Genomic DNA, 24,222 nt, shown 5'->3' on the forward strand with positions numbered 1-24,222 from the left:
TTACACTGCTCTGTATACTAAACACTAAAATGTAAGGACAATATTTATATTGTAATTGAGTTATTTTATAATTCTATGGTAAAAATGAGAAAGTCAGCAATTTGTCAGTAACAGAGTGGCTGTGACACTTCTGTATTTTTATGTCTGATTTTGTAAGTTTTTAAGTGAGGTGAAGCTTGGGGGTACACAAGACAAATCAGACTCCTGAAAGGGGTACAATAGTCTGGAAAGGTTGAGAGCCACTGCCCTAGTGCAGCCCATAATCAAGAAAACTAGATGCCCCATGTAAGACCACAACTTCCAAAAGAAAAACCACAAGAAAAGAAGTTTTAAATACCCAACAACAACAAAATCAGGAGCTAATCAGCTTTCACTTACCTACTGCGATGATGTTTGCAGACAGGAAATGGTGACAGTTTTCATTATCAAGTGGTGGCTCTTCTGGTTGCAGCAGGTCCCCTAGCATGGCCTTTGGAGATGCCAGAGCCATTGTAGCCTCTCAACGCTGCCCCTTCGGAATGTCCACTCCAAGCCACGCAGCCTGTTATTTCAGTTGTTAGACTGGAAAATGGAAAATGTCATATTGGCACAAAAGATTCAGTTCCAGTGATACAAATAATCTTCAGGGAATCAGGGGCTTTCCCCTGCCATTTAGAGGATATTCCCAGGTTCCTACAGAATCCATGCAGAGTCTCCTCTCTGGAATTCCAAGCTCGCCTTTCCAGGTGCAGAAGACTGTCCTGTCTCAGTCCGATTGACACCTGCAATACAAGATGGAGGATAGACGTTCAGGTACCACTGCTAAAGAGAAATTACTACTGTGTTCTGCCTTTATGTAGTGAATCCCTTGGCCTTTGCATTCCAGGTGGTCAGAGAGTGACAGGAGCTGGAATTCGGCATCTCCTCCCAGTACATACTGCGTGTTACACACCTAGTGAAGACATTTTTTTTCAAATAATCGAAATAACTCATCTATTCTATCATGAAGAGCAAAGCTTACAATAAGACTGTGCTGAATTATCCACAATGGACCAAACTCTGCCCCTGCTTACACACGTTGGGCAGATTGTGATCTCATTTATGCTAGTATAAGGCCAAAGTAACTCCCATCATTCACAGGTGGGAGTGAGAGCAGAGCCCCACTGCACTCTGGTATTTCATTCAATTCATGTCATTTAAGAGTGTCGGAGTAGAAGCAGGGAGAGATCAGTTCTGCCAGCTACATGTTCGTAAGACACCATCAGATGTATTTGCTGCAGTAACAGTTTATTACATATATTTCAAATGCCACCATGTTTCAGGAGAAATCAGAGAATACACCACATCCCTAATGGACACAAATAACTGGGAGCAGCTTCTGTTAGGATGTTTGTTTGCTCATCCATCCCTCCTCTTAGCTTTCATATCTTCATTTCCCTTTTCTCTTACCTGCGGTCACCTCACCTCCATACCTGCGTCCCCCTCCCCCTTCTAAGCAGACATCTTTCTCACACATGCTGCAGGAAAGGTGGCTTTCTGCTCCGCGCACATCTCCCTGGGCCTCCTTCCTCTCAAAGAAATTAGAGCCGACTCTGATGCAATGATCAGAAAAGGCTGTGGGAGAAAACTCAATTCTTGTATTAACACTGTAACTGTTTGACTCTATGGGAGTCTCCTTCCTGCTTTTAATTACAAGTTGAGCCCTGGAACTTTGTCCGGACAGGTTTTGCTGTAAAAGCAGAGATCTAGTCTGAAGTGAACTTCTGGACAGAGATGGCAGTGAGGCATCACTTCAGAATTCGTAAGAGGGGAAGAGGGAATATTAAGGTGTTTTGCTTGTAGCATAACAAAAATCTAGTTCAAAGGTGTCCCTTTTACAGCGAGTGCCAGTCAAAGTGAGAGGGGCCTTCCACGTTTGCTCCCCCATCCAACTACAGCAGGGAACAGTTTCCTCTCCATACTGCAACACTGCAAGCCTTTTCTCCCCCACTCTGTCTTGCCCCAGGTACCTTGGGGGAAGAAACGCCTCAGCCAGCAAACTAATTCTCAGACAGTGAGTTGAATGCACAGTTCCTTCACATACGGGATGTCAGGGCTTGGCAATATCTATGCAGTGGAAAATGTTAATGACACTGAAACCACTGCATTTTTATACCCACATGGGATAGGATCTCACCAGAGACAAGGGCATCCTTTGGGAGTGGGGTTGCTTCACTCAGGAGGGTCTCAGCACCAGGGAACCTTGACTGCAGAACAGAGGTCCCAATACATTGGCATGAGTGTGTGCAAGCACAACGCAGGCTCTATGAAGTGTCAAGAGTATCAGTGCCACCCCCACAATCCCAGCAATCTCCTCCCATCAGCCCATCACCCCCTGCTTATCCCAGGCCAGGACTTGCAGCGACCCCGTTGGTGATGTTCGGTAGCACAAACTGCAGTCAGCCTGGGAGCTGGAAAGGCTGAAAGACCCACAGAGCCTGTCTGCATCCAGAAGCATTGCTCAGGAGAATTGTTATACACTCTTTATATTCAATACAGTCACTCCTGACCCTTCTCCACCACAAGACATGTCTTAGCCACACCCACCTTCCCAACCCACCAGTGTCCTTATATTTATATTGCAGGTGCTCTCCCCACCCCATCAGCCATTGCCCTTCCATGGGGCCAGGGAAAAGGAGGCAGGACTCTCCATTGATCAGACTCTTCTGCACCATTCCCCCTCCCAAAAGGCAACTCTCACTGGGCTGTGATGCTCCTCTGTTTGGACTGAGCTGGCAACATCGGAACCATCTGGTTCAGTTCCAGTGGACCTAGCTAAAAGCATTTAAATATTTATTATCTATGTAGATGCTCCATCAAGGCTGAAGCCATTCCTTTCTCAGTGCTTACACGAGGACTGCCTTAATAACATGTGGGCGAAGGAGGAGTGGGAGCCGGACAGCATCCACCCTGGAGATAACTTGTGAGAGCCCATTGCAGAGGGAGTTGCTATTGAGCTGTACGCTACACAGCTGCACAGTGACCCAGAGCTGTCTGTAATCTCTTTGGGGTAGGGGCCATCTTTTTGGTGCGTGTTTGCACAGCACTTAGCATAATCGGATCCTGGCCCCTGATGGCTGCCTCTAAACACTACTGCAATACCAAAAAAAGAAAAGAAAAAGATACTTTAAATGGGTGGGTGGTTTTGATTCCACTCCCAGATGCCGGCATCCACACAGCAACACGCAGCTTCATGGATGCCACTAACTGGCCCTCTTGTTGGCATTTCCACCAGAGAGGTGAAAAACTGAATGGGTTATGGAGACCGAATTCCACCCCCATCCCCACAGTCAATCCCGGCCTGGTCAGGGCCAAAGCACATGAACAAGGTAGTGTGGGAAACTTGCACTGCCGCTTTCTGGGCTGTCTCTGTTCAGTGGTTGGAAGACTTCAGTCTCCAGGGTTCTCCATCCAGCAGTGCTCAAGGATCCAACACACCAGCCTGGCTCACCTCACTTAACAAACACTCAGACTCTCCTTCATGCACGTCAACTTTCCAGCTCTTTTTAAAACGTTACTATATACTGCCCCTTGCTTTCCACACACCCAGGGACAGGAAATCTCTGCAAGCTTCGGCTTGTCTCCAAACACCGATCCCTAACCATGTCTTAGAGCAAACATAAGAACACAAGAGACTCTGACACACAGCCACTGCCCCACCTCCCACAACCAGTCCTCCGCAACGGCATTTCTGGAGCGCTCCAGAATCCTAAGCAGCTGATAAAGAGGTAGTCAGAGAACGAATGGCATTGTGTCTGCCTTTCAGTGTGGGAGTCGTGGGGGAACGCAGTGCCTGATCTGTCTGTCACACGCACAGACACACACTTTCTAGAAGCGGAGAAAAATCTGAAGCCGCTTTTGGTTCAAGCTACCATGCATTCTGCAAATGGATCATCAAAATACATAGCCCCATGAAATAAACACATTCCATTGCCTTATTTCCTTGTGCTCCCCCATCTGTATCCACCTGTTATCTTTTCTCTTATACTTAGATTGTAAGATCTTTGGAGCCGGGGCAGCCTTTTCGTTATCTGTTTGTACAGCACCTAGCGAGTGGGGTCCTGGTCTGGCACTGCGGCTCCTAAGTGCTACTGAAATACAAACAGTAATAATATCATGTACAAAAGATAAGAAGCCTCCTTAAGGAACTGTGCAATGGCTGTTACAGGAAAATAATGTTGTGATGAGGTACAACCCCCTCCTCCCCCCACACACACACACACCAACCTGGAAAAGTTTAGCTGCAATTACTTGTGCAAATCAGGCAATTGTGAGCGCAAATGGAGAGAAGACATTTGTGAGCACAACTGGATACTGGGATGTGCAGTTGCTATAACTGAATGTACACATTAGGCAAGCAATTGTGCATCTGGTTTTTAAAAGTCAGACTCCACATTTGAGGCTGTCAGGCTGCCTTCAGCGTAGGTCTGGGAATTGCAGTACATATGATGCTTATCTCACTCTGACTAATCACCCTGTCAGTATCAAACCCTTGCTGTGATCAAAGACCAAGAATGAGTAAAGGATACCCATGCTTACATAGAGACGACAAATCTCCTACAAAAGCTAACAATTGCTGAGGCCTGTTAGCAGAAGCACCTTATCCAGAACTGAGACATTGCTAAGGTATGTGAATACTGTACAGTAAAACAGAGCTGCTCTTAGGTAATGTTAGCAATATTCACTACAGGCCAAACCCTTAGCTCCTTGTGTTTGTTTGCACTCACCCCTTAGTCAGGCAATCTCCCACTGAAATCAGTCAGTTTGCACTGGGAGTGTGCCTCAGCAAAAGCCTCAGGATACGATCCTGTGTCAGGATCTCTCTCTGTGTTGCTCTCACACTTCATGCCTTTCTCATGTTTTGGGAGGTGGCAACAGATTACTCCTTGTCTAATTTTTACACCCCACCCAGTCAGGGGCGGCTCCAGGCCCCAGCACGCCAAGCGCATGCTTGGGGTGGCATGCCGTGGGGGGTGCTCTGCCGGTTGCCGGGAGGGCAGCAGGTAGGGTGCCTTCGGCAGCACACCTGCGGAGGGTCCACTGGTCCCACGGCTCCAGTGGACCTCCCGCAGGTGTGCCTGTGGAGGGTCTGCTGGTCCTGCGGCTCCACACGCCTGCGGGAGGTCCACCGGAGCTGCAGGACCAGCGACCGGCAGAGCGCCCCCCGCGGCATGCCGCCGTGCTTGGGGCGGCAAAATGTCTAGAGCCGCCCCTGCACCCAGTGGACATCTTCAGAGACTGGCTGAGCCTGCCACAGTGGCCTGTGTGGGCAATTATCCAGTGAGAGTAAATAAAACCTGGGACAGAGGAGAAGCTGTTGGCCCATAACAAGAGAGACTGCGCTCACTTATAACTTGGTAACGCCTTTCGCTCCAGTGGAGCGGTTCCTGACTTACACCGATATGAATAAGAAGAGAAAGAGGCCTCAGAGTTTTCTTAGATCTTTGGAGGAGAATTGAGCAGAGGTCAGAAGGTGCCTCCACTGTTCAGCCAAGATGTGTAGGAGACAGAGAGAAAAACATGAAAGTTAAGAGTTGAAGAAGCCAGAAGAGTGTTTAAATGCTTTGCTGCAGCGGTGCTGGCACACTGCTCTATGCATCCGCACAACGAGGACCTGGGCTGAAAAACATGCCTGGCCTCAGAGCAGGAGAGTTTATCTGGCGCCTTCAGTCATTTAAGTAATTTCTCCTCCGAGCCTATTCCGCACTGATAGTTGTACACCCACCAGCCACACCAGTGCTGTGGTATATGTATACTGCATGTCTAACAAAAGGAACTGTGGCTTCCTGGATGATTCCCAGGGAGAGAAGGAAATGCTTAAAAATGACTCAGGATCTGTCCATTCACTCTTCAGAGAGCCGAACTGGGTGGCTATTGCTTTGCCAAACGTTCCTAACAGTTTGCTTTAGGATTTGTTCGAGTGGCTCCAGTTACAGGAAGTTCAATCATTGTGACCGATTATACACCAAGCAGTGTGTCCTTCAGAATCGGGGCTGCCCGGAGCGAGGGGGCAAGTGGGGCAATTTGCCCCAGGCCCTGGGCCCCACAGGGGCCCCCACAAAAATATAGTATTCTATAGTATTGCAACTTTTTTTCTGGAAGGGGCCCCCAAAATTGCTTTGCCCCAGGCCCCCTGAATCCTCTGGGTGGCCCTGTTCAGAATGGGCAAAGTTCCACAGGCCAGATCCTCTGCTGGTGTCAATTGTCCTCGCTAGAGCTCTGTCAATTGTGCTACCAAGCTTTATGCCAGTGGAGAATCTTGCAAGGGGTTCACTAGTACATTTTCTTTAGATTGGGAGCAGGTGGGGTTCTCACTCCCTGAAATTCACCTTCAGTTCATTTCTCACATTCTGGACCCACAGCCATGAACTGGGCCCATGTTCTTGAAACTGGGCTCAGGTTCTTTCCAGAGCATTGTCAGCCTCACCAAAACTGCTGGAGTTGCAACAAAGCTGAGTGAGCACCTCTGAACACCAAGCATAGCTCTGCCCTCACCTTCGCCAGGCAGCCACGTCTGAGCCAACGGGTCCCAATGGAAGGGTGGACAATTAATCTTTGTAGACAGTTTAACAGAATGCAAATGGCTAGTTTCTTTGGTGAGCTCACAGGATGAAATGTCAGCGAAGTCAGCGGAGCAGTGCCCATTTACACTAGCTGACTATCTGGTCCCTGGTGTCCATATCACAAAACCACCACCACAACTGCTTGCCTCGTTGGGAACCTCGGCAGAAAGGGAGACCGAATGGACTTTGAACTATGCTCCAAGAAATGGTCCCTCGTGGTCTGAGCTGAGGTACGATGGTGTGAGGGGAAGCTTGTACTGAGCTGCTCATGCTGTATCTGTACCAGTGATAACAGAGTACTTTACATCCACGCAATGTTATTAAACTGAGCCATTCACATGCTTCCAGTGCTAGGCTTCACGAGCTTCACTGCAATGAAGCTAAAGCTACATACACATGAAACGTTCCCTTTGCCCTACCATGCAAGATACACTACCACCCCCTAGCGCTTTTCATCAGTAGAGCGCAAAGCAAGGAGGTCAGTATCCATTATCCCCGTTTTACATAAGGGGAAATTGAGGCACAGAGAAAGTCACCCAGCAGGTCAGTAGGATATCTGCAAATAGAACCCAATCTTCTGAGTTCCAGACTGGTGCCCCCTCTTCTAGCCCACACTGCCTAAAAGGACGTGTTTAAAAAAAGAGATTAACTTTCTGTTTTACCAAATCAATAAGTATTTTCACAAACACCTGGTAACGATGTAAAAAAACCCACCCTGTGCAAAGGTGATGAATTGACATCAGCTGGAAAGTGATGTCCCTTCATTCACTCATCCTGACAGGCTAATAATTGCATGCACCCTAGTATTTTAGTCACCCCATCTTATCCACTGGTAGCGTGCTTGGCTGTCTCAGCTTCCGCATGTCTTGTGGCTTAGATACAAAATGTTTGGGACAAGGACTGGACTTGGTTGGCCTGTAAGTACTACTGCAAGACAAGAGTGTGGAATTAATATGTGAATCCCCAGAACAAGGGACAGGTTTGGCACAATTAGAGCACTCCCCCACACCATCCTCTGCTAGCATGGACTGAAGGAGCTGCTACTAATAGTAAGAGACGTGTTAATTCTGGGCCCATTCTGAGAGCTTCCTGGTTCAGAACATAAACAATTACACAAAGTCTGGTCCCCCAGTTCAGGAACTCAATAAGCATGTGCTTAACTTTAAGTATGTGCTAAAGGCCCGCTGGCTTTCACGGGAGTTCAGCACATGCTTAAGTGCCCTTCTTGCACTGAATCACAGTCCACAATAGTTTTTAGTGACAAGGGCTCTTGCACGCTAGGTACTGTCCTGAGGCCCACCAGGTCATTGACACAGGCCACAGAACAGCCAGCAGAGATTAACATTTTTTGGTCAGACCCATAAGACCAGGATTTGAACTGGTGACCCTGGTTCAGGGCCATTTCCTACCATCTTTGTCACATCCAACATTCCTTGGGAAGGCAATGTGATTGGAATCCTCATGGCAGGGTACATGAACCTGGGAGATGAAAGGCTGCATATCCCATTACTAATCCCCTTTGCCATTGTTTTGATCGCTGCAAATAAAGTATTTAAAATCTCACTTGAAAAAGGCCATGCTTTTGTGTTTAGACAGCTACCACATGGTGTCTAATGGCATACAGATCAGCTCTGATTTCCTTCTCAGAGTAAATAATACAATAGCTACCGTATGTGACACACACAAAATTCACAAAAACAAGACACCAGGCTAATCTGAATCTGATCAAGAAGCAGATCAAAAGGAAAGGAGATCAGAAAACGATACCAGAGAGATACTTAAAACATTAACAAGTGAAATTTTGGGGTTGTTTTTAACCTCCGCTGCTGTTCCCTATGACACACTATTTACTTTAAAAAATGCAAAATCATTTGTCGGGCAATTCCAGTTGAGATATTTACACACCCAGGCAAGTTGTTTCACATCCAAGGCAATTGCAAAAGGAAAGCAGGCTGTTTTAGTCCTCTGGAACAAGTGGGTAAACCCACACCTTAGGGTGTGACGTAGCATTCCATTTCCATGGGGACAGAGCATGCACGCTGTAAACTGCCCTCACACAGAGCCGGGTGACAAAATTATTTGGTTAAAAAAATAAAATAATCAAACAACGTCAAAGGAAAACATGACATTTATTGGAGCATTTCTCTAGCAGCCAGGTCTTTCAGTTAAAACCTAAACCCAGCTGATCCATTGTACCTGTGGAGAACACCTTCTAAATCTTGGCAGGTCTTTCTTACAGCTAGAGCTGAAGGGGCATGTATACAACGCAGGAGTAGCTCTGCATTTTTGGTGAATGATATAATCACACATACCTTCCTCAAATCATTAAACATGGTTATTAAGCCTAAAGAATATTCAGTCCAGGCTTGAAGAGTCCAATTATACCAATAAGCTTATATAACATGTATTTTAGCATCTGCTTTACAAATCTAAATTTAACATTGTGGCAGTTTTTGGAAGGTGAACCCAGGGAACCGAATATGCAGAAGCCAGCTCTATTTGCATCATTTGATCTGTTTTCTTACTTACCAAGAGTGACTGGAAGGCCTCTTGGTGTGTCAGCCTCTCCTTGCTGAAAGACAGCTCACACACATCTTAAGCTTGAAATTGACAGGGTGATGCAGCACAATGCACAATTGCTAAAGAAGTGATCTCCCAAAAGCACCTGCATTTCTCAGTGGGGACGGGGAGGTAGAGCAGAGGGGGAGACTCAGAAACATGTATTAGAAGATTGTGCATAGAAAGCACAGGGAATTGGCTGGCAACAAACAAGATGCTGGCTGATAGCTCATCTCATGAGGCACTTGGAAGTTTCAAGTTTCATTCTGCATGGTACAATATGAAATTTGCAAGATTTCCTGTGAAAAACTTTTATTCCTCTAAGGATTCTAACAGTTTGATATAAGATATGAGAGCCCATCGGCGACTATATCCCAGGACCAAATTCAGATCTTGATTATACCAACGTAAATCTTGATTTCCACCAATGTCAATGGATGCCCCTAACAGTGCAGACTGCAAGCTGGGGAGAGGAGGAGGGAATTGTGGTTCAAGGGGTTATGTCCTAGCTCAGCTCCTCCTGCAGAAGTGTAGCTACCGGGCTTTGTCAAGCCTGACCTTAAAAACCTCTAAGGAAGGAGATTCCACCACCTCCCTAGATAACCCATTCCAGTGCTTCACCAGCCTTCTAGTGAAAAAGTTTTTCCTAATATCCAACCTAAACCTCCCCCACTTCAACTTGAGACCATTATTCCTTGTTCTGTCATCTGGTACCACTGAGAACAGTCTAGATCCATCCTCTTTGGAACCCCTTTTCAGGTAGTTGAAAGCAGCTATCAAATCCCCCCTCATTCTTCTCTTCTGAAGACTAAACAATCTCAGTTCCCTCAGCCTCTCATAAGTCATGTGCCCCAGTCCCCAATCATTTTTGTTGCCTCTGCTGGATTCTTTCAAATTTTTCCACATCCTTCTTGTAGTGTGAAGCCCAAAGCTGGACACAGTACTCCAGATGAGACCTCACCAATGTTCAATAGAGGGGAATGATCATGTCCCTCGATCTGCTGGCAATGCCCCTACTGATACATCCCAAAATGCCATTAGCCTTCTCGGGCACACTGTCGACTCATATCCAGCTTCTCACCCACTGTAACCCCTAGGTCCTTTTCTGCAGAACTGCTGCCTAGCCATTCGGTCCCTAGTCTATAGCAGTGCATGGGATTCTTCCGTCCTAAGTGCAGAACTCTGCTCTTGTCCTTGTTGAACCTCATCAGATTTCTTTTGGCCCAATCCTCTAACTTGTCTAGATCCCTCTGTATGCTATCCCTACCCTCCAGCGTATCTACCACTCGTTCCAGTTCAGTGTCATCTGCAAACTTGCTGAGGGTGCAATCCACGCCATCTTCCAGATCATTAATGGAGATATTGAACAAAACCAGCCACAGGACTGACCCTTGGGGCACTTCGCTTGATACTGGCTGCCAACTAGACACGGAGCCATTGTAAAGTTAGATGCTTTAAGACATGTCAGATGACAGATCCCTGCCCTGAAGAGCTCACACTTTCAGGAGACAGCACACAAACCCAGGAGAGAAAGAAGGAGGGAAGAGAGAAGCAACACATAACCCTTTTTCTTTCTTTTCCCTTTTTTTTAAACTTCCCCTTTGCCCTGTTTTGTTTTGGGAGAGTCGTTTTAACCCTCTCTTATTTGCTTTTCTTTCTTTTTTCCTTTCTATTTTTTTTAAATGCTGCTGTTTACTAGTTAACACTGAAGCCTAGAGAGTGAAGTGATCCTATAACAAGATTCACACAGGGGCCCCCAGAATAAAGGAAAGAAAATCAATCAACATTGTTATCCAGCCTGTAAGGGGTGAATAGGAATTGAGCAGTGCCTTGTGCAGACTCGGGAATCAGAGCAAAGAGAGACCATCGGTCTCGAGAAGGCTCAGCAATTCTATCTTTTCCCAGGAGTCTTAGGACTGGAGGTACTCCTGAAATGCTCTTATTCCAGCCATCACTCAGAAGCGCTGGGACGGCTCGGCAGGAGGTGACGTCTGCAAGAAAAATGAGGTTTACATGGCACAAGGGATTAGCAGGTTACATTAGCAGGGTTAGCAGGCTCTAAGTTCTGATGCTCTTTGCATTCAGGGGCACCGTATTTGGATAATATTCATACTCTTCAATACCACTGAAACCTGGCTAGCTGGCTCTGTCCCCCTACTACTTCATCTAAAGAGGAATCTCCATTAGCACGAGGCGGCATATGACATCTAATTGAGCCATTCCAATTCCATCCACCAGTCCATTACAGTAGCCATTAGTCTCTTGGATATAGGGCAACAGCCTATTCCAGCAATTCAGTAAGTATCCTATATTCCCACTCAAGTCAATAGAAGTAAAGGGCACTCGGCATCCCTCTGAAAGTGCTTAGCACTGTCCAGGATCAGGCCCAATAGGTAAGGGGAATGAGGAGAGCAGAGAGAAAAATAATAAACATTTTGCTAAGTGCTATCACTTTTTTTAAATTGTGTCTATTTTACATCTCCTGAATCTATGCTAAAAAATAATACATCACCCAACCTGAATACAAGACAAGATCTTTTTTGCCCGCGCTGTTCCAGCAATCTTTTGGTACATAATAATTGTAATTATCCATTAGCTGTATCATTTGGCCATATCCTAGGGAAACAAAATTCTACAGCAAAAATCTATATACAGTCAGATCTAGGCAATCTGAAAACTCAATTAAATCAAATTAAAAACCTCTTTGATACACATGAATAGATGTACAATGCAATCAGAGGTTTAACAACATTGATAATGACTGCGCTTCCTAGCACAGCCTGATAGTCTGAATAGAGTGGATACTTGTATACCTGGAGAGCTTTGATCAGTGCTTATCTGTCCTACTTATACAGAATTGAGAAGGGGTAAAACTTTGGACGTAACAGATCAGGCCAGGCCTACAAGACCAGCTTTCGATACCTATAGTCAGTGGTCAGTATCAAACACTAGTGGTGGCCCAAGAGAAGGCCAGCAATGCTGGGCAGTGGAACGATGTCTAGTATTAAGTTAAAGTGTAGAATTAGAATCTGAGATTAAAACAAAGTGAGCCCCAAGAGTTCTAGGAGGTTTTTGACCACATTGATGCTCTGAATAGTTCAGCTGGTTATTTTGAATATTTATTATTTGTATTGCAGTTGCACCTAGAGACCACTAGGCACTGCACAAACATAAAGACAGGGCCAGCCCCAAAAAGCATGCAAAGATCACCCTGGGTGGAAGTAAAAATCCGAAACAAGAAGTTCTGGGTATGTCTACACTTTGAGCTAAAGGTGTGATTTTCAGCTCAAGGAAATGCACTCGTGCTAGCTATGATTGAGCTGGTGTGCTAAAAATAGCCGTGTAGCCATGGCAGCCTGGGTGGTGGGAGGGGCTAGCCCCTCCGAATACAATCCCATCTGAGACACTCGGTATGAACTCAAGCAGTTAGCCCCTCTGCCACCACAACTACACGGCTATTCTTAGCATGCTGCCTCAATCTGAGCTAAGGAAGGTACATCTCCTCAAACTGGAAATTACACCCCTAGTTTGAAGTGTAGACGAAACCTAAAACCAAAAGCTCCGTGTGATGTTAGAAAGTGATTCACTGAGTGAGTTAGGAGACAGGAAACCACAGTGTTTGATTCACCTCAGCTTTCATGTGCAAGGGAAGAGAATGGCTGTATTTCCTGTGGAGAGGCGTGAAACAGGGCTGATAACAGGGCATAACTGGAATGCGCAGTCAGAGTCAGGAGGTAATTCGCAGGAGCCAGTGTCAGACAATCTAACATCTAAGAGTGGGAGGAGGATAGTAGCTTGCACTTCTGTGATTTGCATTTTCCATAGGAGGATCTCTGAGGGAGAGCTATATCAATATAATTTATAGCAGCACATGACTATAGTGTAAGAGCCCATGACTCCTAGCCTTCAGAACAGCTGCAAGGAGAACAGTCTAGGTATGGATTAGAGCATGGGACTGGGATGCAAGATTAATGGCAGGCCTACTGTAATTAACTGCACTACAACTCTGCCACTAATTTACTATAGATCCTTGGGTAAGTCACTTCCCCTCTCTATGCCTGTGTTTGCAGAACTGTCAAATGGGTACATAATACTTCACAATGGGCATTGGTGTGAGGCTTAATGAGACTTCTTAGAGAGTTTCCAGATCCCAAATGAAGAGATACTGTAGATATGTAAAGCATTGCTTTAATGTGTAAAAACTGCATATGGCTTGCAGGAAAGCCAAAATATAGGTGAGTTATGAGAGACTTCAAAATTGGAGATGATGGTGAGATCAAAATACTGATGTGACTGCAATGAGTCCTGCAGAAGAGGGCATGAAAAGAGTGCTGGGTCCATCCTGAAACACAGACTGTTACAATGCCACCTGAAGAGACTTAAATAGAGGACAGCAGATGGTGTGACGACTGACTGATGGAGTTTGGAAAGAAGAGTCTTTACCAGCAAGCCTTGTGGGGCTGAGGGGTGTCACAGACCTAGACTATCTTGGGCTTGCTTGTTGCTTGAATGTGTGGGCTGAGATTTTTTCAGGGGGTTCAAGTGAGGTTAGAGTCCAAATCACACTGCAGTTTAATGGTCCTTGGTGCCTGGCTCCCTTTGAACATCTCAGCTGTAATCCCTTTCCACTCTCCCATTGACAGCTGATTTACATTTACACTCTTATTGTAAAAACACAAATGAGTCAGCTGAATGTGGAGCCCTCATGGTTTGCAATTCAGGCAGCATGTCCCATAGGTACCTTCAGGCCAAACAGTGCAGAGAGAGGGTGCAGATGGAGTAGGTCTGTGTGTGAGCATTCACTCTCTCCCTTGCCTGTCTTTTTCCACTGCCACCGGCTATTTCTGTCAGCAGCTCCTTCGTTGGTTGGCCGTGCAGAGGAAGCTCTATCAGAAGGCGTTGCTGTGAAGAGCATTGTGAGAGCTGTGGATGTGACTCTTTGTCAAGCTACATTTTTCTTTCCTCCCACCTCCCTTGGAGGTGACACAAGCACAGTCTTACAGCAGGGGAGCAGCTAAATGCAAACGAAGCCAGAAGCCATCTCAGAGGGTCCCAGCTCCACAGAAGTTCGCCGTTGCTCAGAACTGGCCATCAGTTCTGGAGCACCTGAACATTCCAGCATCCCCTCTCCATGGGGCCCGGGGCAGCACTGAACTATAGGCATGCATTAAAGCCATGCTCCACTACCTGAATAACACTACTAGAGACAGAGAGAGTTGGACGCAGCAACTCTGTGGAAGATCCTAGAGACAGAGAGGGATTGAGTCGCCATGAGCTGCTACCTGTCACAAGAGGTACATTCATCCAAAATACCATCACGTTAAAAGCCCTGTTGTTTAGTTAGAGTAGCTGGAGGATGGCTGTTTTAGTGAGGAATTCATCCTGTTTCTCAGATCACTCATGCTCTTCATGTTTGAACACTGATGCCACTGCAGGTGGATGGATCGCCCCTAGACTCCACGCTAGCTGGAGACAGCCAAACAAGTTGTAGATGGAATAGGAGTACTTGTGGCATCATCAGATGCATCCGATGAAGTGAGCTGTAGCCCACGAAAGCTTAGAGACTAACAAATTTATTGTAGCATAAGGTGCCACAAGTACTCCTATTCTTTTTGTGGATACAGACTAACACGGCTACTACTCTGAAAGTTGTAGATGCTTATTATAGCTTCCTCAGGGTCATACTGATAGTCACATTTGGGACAGAGGAGTTTTACGTCAAGTCAGATTGGCACAAACCTGTAGCATGGAGTATGGCTCTTCTGTTATGATTACCTGGGCGGGAGACCCAGGCAATGTGACACCTCAGGCTCTCCTGTTCTCTGCCTGTAGCACACAACAGTTCAGTCTCCTGAGGACTGAAATACCTTGCGGTCTATCTAATGTCACTGAGCTCAACAGAGGAGGTATCTGGGTGAGAATTAATGGCCGGTGATGTGCAAAGGTCAGACTAGAAGATCAGATGGTCTCTTCTGGTGTAAAACGAAACTATCTCAGCCCTTTGAGTACTTCCTGCTTTCTGCCTTGCCAACCCTCTCACCACCTGGGAGCTCTTCTCCGTGAGTCCAGGGAATGACTCGCTCTAAGGAGGGGTAGACACAGATAAAGTGTTTAATTAGGATTTTCGTAGCTGAACCATCCCCACTCCCTGCTATGAATAATCCAACTAGGATCAAGAGCATGCTCTCTAAAGGTATGTCTACACCGCAATTAAAAACCCACAGCTGGCCCATGCCAGCTGATTCAGGCTTGCAGAGCTTGGGCTAAGGGGCTGTTTAATTGCAGTGTAGGCGTTGTGGCTTGGGCTGGAGCCCGGGCTCTAGGATCCTGCAAGGAAGGAGGGTCCCAGAGCGCAAGCTCCAGCATGAGCCTGAATGTCTACACTGCAGTTTAATAGCCCCTTAGCCCAAGCCCCATGAGCCCAAGTCAGCTGGCACGGGCCAGCCATGGGTGTCTAATTGCTGTGTAGACCCAGCTAAGGCTCAAGTGGGTATCCCCCTGCCCCACCCTGCCATAGTAACATCAACACAGGAAGTGGGCCTTTAAAATAACCACTGCACATTTGCAAGAAATCCATGGCCAGATCTAGGAACTTCACAGCAACAAGTGAAAGAGAGAGAAGCGAAATCCTCTTGCTCCGGAGTTCAGGCTCCTACCATTTGAACCAAAGGAGAATCTTCGTTGGTTGTTATCAGTATAGAGCTTATGACACGGCTGAGCAGTTCTAGTTTTGTCCAATAGAGGGCAGGGGCACACAGGAGCACTGGATTTACTATATGAAAGGGAGTTTTAAACAGGACCGGCCTGTAACTGCCAAAATATCCCTCTGACTTGCTTTATGGTCCTTGCCATGGACTTTGGTATTTTGCTATTCAATAAAATAAGATGATTACTCTAGTACAGTGATACTCTGACCTCAGTGGTTCAGGAGCCAAATTAGCCATCTACATTACTCAAAAGAGCCACAGTAATGTGAATTCATTGTTTCATTTACTATTTTTAATATATACATATATAAATTATTCTTACAGCAAAATGACCAACCAAGTAGTCTACTTAATAACATAGTTAATAACATAGTGAAAGCATCCTGATTGGTTAATAATTAAATCATGCCGTGTTGTGAGATCATGTATTATGTGCTGCAAAGAGCCGCAGGAGACACATTAAAGATCCTCAGTCTGAGTAAACACTCCTCTAGTAACTTATATGCCACCTGGCGCCCATTCAGCCTTCCGAAGGAGTTGTGATGCTCTGTTGGCAAAGTCTCTGGAAGGAGGGGAGAGAAAGCTATCATCTGAGCCATTTAACCAGAGATAGACCTGAACTGCAATCACAGACCAGAATCTGCCAGTGGAGAGCGGCATCCTAGTTAAAACATTCAGGCAAAGCAAGCCACAGGCCAGGGGCCCCAATCCTATTCTCTTATTCCCTAGCAGTCACATTGAACCATGCCAAAGGCTAGCATCGAAAGGGCAATCCATGAGCAGTTGTCCCGCCCCCTCCATGGGCCAGAGTCATGGCCCTCTGCAGGTAATGGGAGTGTACTGACTTCAGTGGGATTTGGTTCAGGCCCTATGTCAGCATATCAGGCACGTCTCCCATGCACCACCAGGCCTCTCTGTGCTCTTCCTCTTACGCCGTCATATCCCTGGCACCCAAAGCAAGCAGCAAAATGCATTTCACTGCAATCTTTCTGGCACTGGGCTCCCTATGCAATACCGTTCTCTCACTAGGTCTCCCGGGCTCTCTGCTCTTCCTTTCTCCTCCCCATTTTATTCTACTAGCCCGTAACCCCGCATCCCTCTGCCACTTCCCTTCTCTCCAGCCCCCTCCCTGCACTGCCCACCCACTGTCCCTACCCTCCTTCAACCAAGGCCAGCAGCAGCAATGGGGCCTGCTGCCTCTATGTATAGCAAAGAAAGGCTGATGCGGTCTGCCTCTCCATCCCCTTCCCTCCACAGTCCTCCTCTACTCCTCCATCCCAGCCCCCTTCCATTTTTGTTCACTCCTCCATGGGCTCCCATTCCACCTCCCCCACGTTCCACCCACACACCCCTAAGGAGCCCCGTGGGGAGAGAGCTGACATGGCTCTTCTCTTACCTCTGGGATCAGACGGGCCTGTCTTTTCTCCCTAGGAGCAAAAGCAGCATTTCCCCTCTCTCTTCCCTCTCTACCCTGAGAAGGAAGGGGGAGCCAGATCTTTCTATGGAGGTCAGGATGGTGGATAGGAGATTCCCAGGCTGGACAATATTTTCTTGTACCATGAAGGTGGCAGTGCTGTTGTTCCATCTACTGATGGTGTGGCTGGGGGCACCTGCTCAACACTTTGTTCCCACTTCAGGAGTCCCTGTTTGGTGACCCTTCATCCCACAGATTCAGGGGGAGAGGAGCCATTCTCCAAGACAGAGCGGGGAGAGAAGGGGTGCTTTTGGCTCCTAAAGACACAGGAGTCAAGTCTGACACAACAGGACAGCTGATCCACTCTCCAGAGAGCAGATAGAGGGAAGGGATAGCTCAGTGGTTTGAGCATTGGCCTGCTAAACACAGGGTTGTGAGCTCAACCCTTGAGGGGGCCATTTGGGGATTTAGTTGGGGATCGGTCCTGCGTTGAGCAGGGGGTTGGACTAGATGACTTCCTGAGGTCCCTTGCAACCCTGATAGTCTATGATATGGGACCTGTCTAGGAGGAGAAGCCAGACAATGGATATAGAAGGGTACAAAGAACAGTTCTCTTCCCAGGGAGCAAAGCCCAACCACGAGTCTGTTCACTCCACCGCTTAGTTATTCTGAAGTGATAAACTTCCATGGCCATAAAGCAAGCCTTCCTCAACCCTTCCATAGCACCAGTCTCCTATCCAGTTCATATCACTTAGCAAGATGCAGCCCTGCATTCTGCTCCGTTCCGTCTATTCCTTTTACACAGTTAATTTCCTGAGTTGACTGTTGTTACCTTACAGAGGTCCCTATGATCTGATTACACCACAGAGAGTAGGAGGCTTTTAAATCAGGGACAAAAAATGTGTGTTAAACGATCTCACAAGGCCATTTCCAGGAAGATAATTCTGAGTAACAACCTCAAAATGCACATGAAACATTTGCTTCCTGCTCTATGTCATTCCCTTGTTATCCATCCCACCTACCGTTGTGTACTCCCCTGATCAAACTGAGATCTTTTACTCTATCAGTGAGCAATTCCAGCTAGCAATCAGAGGGTCTAGTTTTCCCCAGTAACTTCTGCCTCAAATGAGTTTTGTGTGTTGGAATTGTGAACTCGTCACACATCCTCAAAAGCGTACAAAGATCTGGAGAAGGATTAGGGGACAATAGCCGGAATCCCTCTTCTTAAAACTGGTTCATAATCTATCCATGGTAAACAATGTTTTATTAATGTCAGAAAGCTATGGAGTGTCTACTGAACTCATTGAAAGCTAAAGAATAAACGTCTGCTTACTTAGCCACAAACCACAACACGGGAAACCCAGAGATGAGTCAATCGGCCCAGCCAAGACACAGACAAAGCACTAAATACAGGGTTAGCCACACATCTGTGGGGAAAGCCATTATTTTTAACCCTCAGCATCAGGGATCAGAAAGGTTGATCAACTGTTTACCACTTCAGTCCTTGTGTCAGAAAACAGTTGGAGCATTAACAAGCTTTAGAGATCGAGCTTCTTTTTTGTTGGTGTTTTTGAAAACATTCTGTCAGTTTAGTAGCCAAAAAATGTGCTATATTGACCATCTCTGGAGATTCCCTCCCTCCCATTGGTTCTCACCAGACCTAGCCGGTTTGCCCCACCAACCTGACCAAATCCTGACAGAGAGGAGCCACCTTTGGGGTGAGCAAGCAAGCTTAGTTTCTATGACCTGTTCAGTCTTTTGGCCTCTCTACTGAGAGTGCCACTTGGTGCCAGTTAGGTGGTGGGGTTTGCAATCTGGACACCTGTCTGCTACCAATATGACCTGGGCTTGAATGGCTGACTTACTGGTGAAAGGCTGATTGAGATTGTGTCCCCAGTATTAATGATAGAGCTATTATTATTCTACATCTGTATTTCTCCAGCAATGCATGCCCAGAAGCCTCTGGGAATCTAACCAGATGCAATAAGAGACAGACATATCTTCCGCAAAAGTCAAAGGCAAATTGGATTACTAAAAATTATCAACATTAAAACAAGAGGGTGCAGAACTGAAAAAACAAAATCTTATTATGACCCACTCTCCAAATCTACAGTAAAAACACACACAAATACCCCAACACTCCCCTCCCATAGTTTTAAGATCATAAGAACAGATATATTGGGTCAGACCAATAGTTCATCTAGCCCAGTGGCTCTCAAACTTTTTTACTGATGACCCCTTTCACATAGTAAGTCTCTGAGTGCGATCCCCCTTATAAATTAAAAACACTTTCTTATATATTTAACACCATTATAAATGCTGGAGGCAAAGCAGGGTTTGGGGTGGAGGTTGACAGCTCCCAACCCCCCCATGTAACTCTGCAACCCCCTGAGGGGTCCCGACCCCCAGTTTGAGAACCCCTGATCTAGCCCAATAACCTGTCTTCCAACCGTGCCCAGTGCTGGATGCTTCAAAGGGAATAAACAGAACAAGGCAGTGATCCATCCCCTGTTGTCCAGCCCCAGCTTCTGGTTTAGGGACACCTGCAGCATAGGGTTTGTGTCCCTGACTATCTTGGCTAATAGCTATTGATGGACCTATCCTTCATGAACGTAATTCTTATTTGAACCAATTTATACTTTTGGCCTTCACAGCATCCCCTAGCAACAAGTGCCACAGGTTAACTGCACTGAGTGAAGACGTACTTCCTTATGTTTGTTTTAAACCTGCTGCCTATTAATTTCCTGGGCTAATGCAAAGCCAATGGAAGTCACTGGAGTCTTGACCTCGGGAGTCTTTGGACAGGCTTAGGAAGCTCAGAGAGGAAAACAAACAGCCAAATACATCAAAGGAAAGTGAGGAGATAGTTCCCATTTGTAGAAGCTGTAACAAATCTACAGTATTCCTTCCTGCTTAAGTTTGCCTTTCAACTGAAGGATCAAAAGAAGCTTTGATTAAACATTCTGGCACTAATGGCCAAGTTTGTATAATATATTTACAGAAAACAGAGACTTTTGTGAATGTAGATATGAAAATGCAGCACTTATGTAGCAACAGTTTTGGGTTGTTGTTGTTGTTGTTTTTTAAAGAACAAAAGAATTGTTACCACAATAATATATTTGTGGCTCTGTTCCACTGAAAGCAGAGGAATATCACAGAAGTGCTGTTTGTTAGTTACAATTCTACCAGCTACTGGTCTCAAAAAAACAGGAGATTGAAAAAGTTTGTTTGTTTGTTTGTTTCTTAAAAATCCTAAGTTTTATTTTGATGTAATGAAACATGAGTACCACAAAAGAAACCTCCCAATACTGCATCAGTGCACCCCCAGCTAGTTGCGCTATGGTTAAGAGAAGATGCTGGAAAATCTGGAATCACAGGTGAAATAAACAGTGCTCCCTTCGAATATTGCAGGGTGACTTGCCCTGGACTGAGCACCATGGGGAGCCAAGCCCTCAATATCAAACAGGTTCACCATGAGCAGAGGCAATGTAAGTTTCCCCTCAATGCCCCTCAGAAACCTAGATCTGGAGGGAAGGGAGCCCACTCACTAGAGCTCTCGGCCTCTCATGCTTGTTGATGGTCCAGTAGATGCCTTCCCTTCCCCACCTTGTTTCTATTTTAATCCCCAAGGCACTCAGGATCCCATGGCAGCCTGAGGGGAAGCGTCTACGGCAAAACAGGCTTTCAGCCACAGACTCCTGTCAGGAGTGGTGCAGAGCATAACACTCCTAGGGGAGCTCAGGCAGGGATTGAGATTCAGGATAGTCCTTTGGTTGGTGCAAACTGCTTCCGCAGTGTGCCCAGCTGTCTCCACAGGCTGCTGCAGAGGGGGCAGGGCCATGCTTACCTTGCCCCCACCCTATCTGTGGCAAATTGTGCTCCCTGGTATGTGGATGAAATGCAGGGGCTGTTGCTGTTCCCATCCCTCACTTGGGCACACACAAAGAGGGAGCTCCTCAAGCCCTGGACAAGGGTCCGAGCCAACCTAGTCCACCACAAGCATTGGCCCCAATCCAAGCTGCCTCACACTCCAGGGTAGTTCAGACCCAGACTGGAATTGTGCATGGGGCATATACCACGAGTTGCGTTTTGAATTTCAAATTCAGAAGGAGTGAAACGTTCACTCAACTCAGCCAAAGCATCTGGGTTTCACATCAATGGGAAGACACAAGTTTGGGGAGATTTCAGTGCCAAACCAAAGATCTGGGCTTTGAAACCAGGCCCAGGTTTGATCACAGGTTCTGACCAACTGGTCTGAATTTTGTGTTAGTGACAGCTGGCCAATTTCCCCTGGTTTGAGCCTGTGTAATATATACAGAAATAAATACGTAGCTCTTCTACAGCACTTTTCATCAGTAGATCACACAGCACTTTACAAAGGCACTCAGTATCATTACATCCATTTCACAGATGGGAAAACTGAGCCACAGAGAGTTGAAGCGATTTGCCCAATGTTACCTTGCAGGCCAGTGGCAGAGCTGGCAACAGAATCCAGGTCTCCCAAATCCTAGTTCAGTGCTCTATTCCCTAAGCCCCACGGCCCCCCATCCGTGAACATTTTGCACAGCTCCAGTGCAGTTCACCTTTGAAAACACAAATACATGTGGGTCTTGACTCCAGCTGTCACAGTTCTTTAGTGAGCTCACAAGCATCTTGCTGCACAGTACAAAGCAACATTCCAGACCCTACTGGAGTGCTGGGCTAGTCATTTGGGTGTCTCCACTGAAATTGCCATTGACAGCACACACACAAACTGTCAAATAGCAGGTTACAGAAAAACAACAGAAAGGGAGGAAGAGAGAGACAGAGAGATTTGTCTTAGCATGAGTAACCGTTTGTGTCAGAATCTGCAGCTTTCCAGTTATCCCTCCTCTCTCATTTACAGAGCTCCAGACTAAAAGCATGACAGCCAAGGAGTTTGCTGATGCTAAGTGTGCTAGGGGAAAATACCTCCCACCCCAAAGGCAAACTTGGTAACACAGTGAATAAAAGATTTGTAAATTTTCTGCACCGCTAGAGTCTATGTTCCAAGTGGTAACCTGACAGAGATTAGAACATTGTGCTGACTGGCTGCAAACCTAGGCCTGCTGGCTGAGATCAACAACACAAGGGCCACTGTGGCACTGCATTTGGTTAGTGATGGGGTCAGCTGTCCATGAGGAAGTAAACCGAGGCACAGCATTTGCACCACAAAGGCCTCTGAACTGCCATCTGATGGTAACTATTACTGCCTTAAGCCTTCCGTACCTGGCCCCATACCCTATTACCGAGCCCATGCCTCGAGGCATTGTTTATAGTCCTACAAGCAACATACAGGACAATCCTGCTGCCATGGAGTTTTCCCGTTAGTTTCAGTGGCAACAAGTCTCAGCCCACAACTAGGAATAAGGGGATGTAATTAAAAAGAAATTCTAACTAAATGTTGGCAGTAACAGCATAACTGTGAGATCAGTTAGACTGGGGAATAGTGTCCCAGGCAGAGTAGGGAAGGCTGCATTGCCAGTACACTATGGGGATAATTCTGCATTGGCTAGATCTCTGATGGAGTGAGATCCATCTCTGGTGTGACTCTGAGGACAACATGAATGAGCTTAGCCCAGTGTGAATCTTTCTTACTGCTAATTTATTTGATGCTATGATTCAGTAATCACCCTTTTCTCCAATGAAGCTACTTTTAATTCTGAAGTCTACTCTCCCTCCCCGAATACAGTTCTCCTAAAACTATTTGCCAGTTGTTTAAATATGACATTTGCTCTTCAGGACAAATTGTGCACTCATTCCAAAATAAACTGAGAAAGGACTATATCATCAAATGGCAAAGGAGATCATTATAAAAAAAGGAAAACACATACACAAGCCGTGTCCAATCCAAATTATAATGCTTTACAATAACAATGTCAGGGAAGATTCTGTTTGCCTGGCATTATCTAAACTGAATTACAGGAATTTTAAGATCAGTGCATTGTTTCCTGATTATTTTCCATCACTGGAATCCAAATGATTTCAGGTCAGTCCAGGTTTTTAAACAGAGGAGAGAAGTTTTTCTCTCCGCAAATAGTTTTTGTTTTATTATTATGTCTGGCTTGAGTACAGAAGGAACAAACAGTCCTCTGTCTATATATGGTACACAATTAGAGCATTATCACATAACAAGTTTCCAGACTTCCATCATTTTCTTTTAAAACAAGCTATTTTGACTGAGTGGTAGGGATGTAACTGGAATTTAAATTAAATATATTTAAAGACCTGTTTAGTGAATCAATGATAAAAACAGAGATGTTTGGTAAGAGACAATGTCTTAAGTGGCAACAAGGTTCTTTCTATGAGATATTATGGCCACAATGATGCAATCTTTGAAAAACAAGAAACTGTACTGAGGGTGAAATTCACTAAGTCTGTGCAGAGAGCCAGCATGAGACTCCTCTGCCCCACTTTAAACCATTAGTGAGAATTGGCACCTAGGCCTTGTGCTGGCCCCCCAACCTGGGGAGAAATTTCACAGTGAAAGAAATGACCAGATCCCCAACGATCACCAGGTCTGAGAAAGTCCCTTGCATGTATCTTAGGCCCAGTCCACACACACACAAACCTGCCTCAGTTTAAGGCTCTGTCTGTACTACATTTACAGTAACACAGCTTAATAACTTAATAATGTGGCTTAATAACTCTTACCTTCGTGAGAGGCAGTAGCTATGTGGGTGGGAGAAGCTCTCCTGCCAGCATAGTGCTGTCTACACCGGCACTTAGGTCGGAGTAACTTATGTCGCTCAATGGTGTGGATTATTCATATCCCTGAGCAACATAAGTTATAGCGAAGTAATTTGTAATGTAGACATAGAATAACTAGAAGTGCATTTTTAACACTCGTTTAATTATATCTTACTGATTTACACCTTGCTTATAGCTGTTTATGGCTTATAGCTTGCTTATAGCTCTCGCCTGGTGACAAATGGCAGCTACA

At 46.0% G+C, this 24,222-nt stretch overlaps 1 protein-coding gene across 2 annotated transcripts in view; it reads right to left on the reverse strand.

Moving 5' to 3' along the window:
- PLCH2 (phospholipase C eta 2) overlaps window positions 1-21,859 on the reverse strand; it is a 303,870-nt gene extending 282,011 nt beyond the window's left edge. Inside the window, exons 1-4 of one of the 2 annotated variants that reach the window (XM_039509129.1) lie at window positions 21,720-21,859; window positions 14,880-15,222; window positions 677-761; window positions 379-561 (exon numbers count right to left, since the gene is read on the reverse strand). The gene's annotated coding sequence lies outside the window, so the exon portion shown is untranslated. Of the gene's footprint in view, window positions 1-378; window positions 762-14,879; window positions 15,223-21,719 lie in introns of both variants that reach the window. The other variant, XM_039509130.1, reaches the window with a different exon arrangement.
- Between the last annotated feature and the right edge of the window lie 2,363 nt (window positions 21,860-24,222).

This window comes from Mauremys reevesii, linkage group 21 (assembly GCF_016161935.1).
Source record: "Mauremys reevesii isolate NIE-2019 linkage group 21, ASM1616193v1, whole genome shotgun sequence".
Lineage (NCBI taxonomy): Eukaryota > Metazoa > Chordata > Testudines > Geoemydidae > Mauremys > Mauremys reevesii.